The sequence below is a fragment of the Furipterus horrens genome, unplaced genomic scaffold (genome assembly GCF_987537825.1).
Source record: "Furipterus horrens unplaced genomic scaffold, mFurHor1.1.pri manual_scaffold_2, whole genome shotgun sequence".
NCBI classification, from domain to species: Eukaryota; Metazoa; Chordata; class Mammalia; order Chiroptera; family Furipteridae; genus Furipterus; species Furipterus horrens.
This window is the reverse complement of record NW_028327172.1, coordinates 159,164,310-159,166,652: the sequence shown is the minus strand read 5'-3', so window position 1 is coordinate 159,166,652 and position 2,343 is coordinate 159,164,310. Positions and strand designations below refer to the sequence as shown.

General features: G+C 38.7%; 1 pseudogene; it reads right to left on the bottom strand.

Annotated features, from left to right (window-relative positions):
* Positions 1–613: 613 nt before the first annotated feature.
* Positions 614–1,421, bottom strand: LOC150019814 (non-selective voltage-gated ion channel VDAC2 pseudogene; annotated as a pseudogene).
* Between the last annotated feature and the right edge of the window lie 922 nt (positions 1,422–2,343).

Below are 2,343 nucleotides of genomic sequence, written 5' to 3'. Positions count from 1 at the left end.
CAAATTTTTAATTTTGCTAATACTTGCAGTCATTAATTATGTATACTTGTTTTATTTATACTTTGTCATGTTTTAGGGTTCCAAAAATGATTCTAATGGTTGTTATTTAACAAAAACATTTTTAACCTCACCTTAAATCTATTGATTCATTTTATTCAATGGCAATTTTCAATGTTAAAAGGAACATAAAAACAAACATGCATCTATATGGTCAACTAATATTTGACAAAGCAGGAAGGAACATCAAATGGAGTGAAAAGAGCCCCTTCAAGAAATGGTGTTGGGAGAACTGGACAGGGGAAAAAAAATGCACACAATGCCACAATTTTCATGAAGGTCTATTCCATTATTGGTGGGTAGTACATTTAACAGTTAAATATGTTTAATAATGTATAGGTGCCTGCATGACTGCAGCACTAGTAACTATATAGATAACCAATTCAACTAGAAACCAACTAGCAAGTAACTGTCTAAATATTTAAAACAGAGATCTTATTTAGCTCATTTTTAGTTTTGATCATCTTCTTGGAGGGAAAAAAAACCGCGGTCCTAGTGGAAATATATTAAGGCCAAATCTTCTGGTATCCATTCACAGAGGTTTCTTTCAGCTGGATTAAGCCTCCAATTCCAAGGCAAGCCCAAGTTTGTGTTCTGCAGCATTAATGCTCTTCCCATCTACCAGAGCAGACAGTGTAAACTTCACACCAGGCCTCAGAATCTGAATGCAGCCCACTCCAATTAAACTGGAGTTGTTGACTTTTGCAGAAATGGATGCAGTGGGATCCAACTGATATTTAACTGCAATACCAAAGTGAGTGCAGTTGGTACCTGATGTCCAATCAAGGTTTACTGAAGTGTCAAGATCTTCACATACTTTCTGATAAATTGAGTCTCCAAATTCTGTCCCATCACTGACATTAGTGTGTAGTTGCAAGTCCCCAGTTCTGTAGCCCACGGCAAAGTTATTCTTTGTCAGCTTTGATTTGGTATGGTCAAAAGTCATCTGGTATCCAGCAAGCCAGCCCTCATAACCAAAGACAGATAAGCCATTTATTGCAGCTCCAGCAAAGTAAAAGTCAATATTGCAACCGAGGTTTATACATTCCCTCTTGTAAGTCTTGATTTTACCACTTTTCTTTCCTTTGTTTGGTGAAAAGGTGGTATCAAAAGTCAGTTTCAAATCTTGACAAATCTGGTCTTCAATTGCAATTTCTGTTCCCAGAGTGCTACCAGTGTTCCATTTCTCTGTGACCATTTTTATTTAGTCTCCAAGGTCCCAGTAACTTTACCAGTGTCTCTGTATTAGATGAACAAGGTGTTGAGGATTCCACACCACTGCATGACTTTGTTTTCATGCCCAGTTTCACCAACCCCAAACCAAATCCTTTGTTGAAAATATCTCTGGCAACTTTGCCAAGGTCAGCATGATAGAGGGATACACATGGGAAGTACAGAGCTGTCGGTAGGTCACCATGGCGAAGACACGGATAGAGGTGATTTGCTCTAGAAGGGCCACAGGGACCAACAGCACCCCTGCCCCCTGGATGGGCTGCCTTGGTCCTCATTTTAGATTTGTGAGAACTCTTTGTAGAAGACGTAGATAAGAACTATATGAGTCATATATGCTATAAATATTTATTTATTTATTTTTATTCTTACATAGGGACACTTTTTTTTTTTTTTCATTGATTTTAGAGAAAGAGGAAGGGAGAGAGGAAGGGTGAGAGAGAAACATCTATTCAAGAAAAATATTGTTTAGTTGCCTTCTGTACATGCCCAGACCGGGGACTGGACCTGCAACCTAGGTATGTGCCCTGACTAGGAATAGAACACAACCCTTCAGCTAAAAGACAATGCTCCAACCAACTGAGCCAACACTGGCCATAGCAAGTCTTGATTTATCTCTTGTCTTTTTTTTAAAGGTTTATTTTATTCTCATTTAAGAAAGAGGAGAAGCAGGGGAGAGAGAGAGAAACACCAATGTGAAAAACACCAATTGACTGCCTTCTCTAAGCGCCACAACCGGGTATGAGCCTGCAACCTGGCCATGTGTCCTGACTGGGAATCGAACCAGCAACCTTTTGGTTACAGTACAACACTCCAACCAACTGTGTCACATCAACCAGAGCTGTCTCTTGTCTTTTATTTTTCTAGCCTGCTAAGGAACTGAGACATGGCATGACTCAATAGAAAAAGATAACAAATTCCATCTGCAGCATTTCCCTCAAGGAAATTACAATTTAATAGAGAAAATGAATCATATAGAAATGCAAATACAATAAGTAATGAGAGGCAATAGAATAAATACAAAGCGGCAACAACAGTAATGGTGAGAATTGTCTA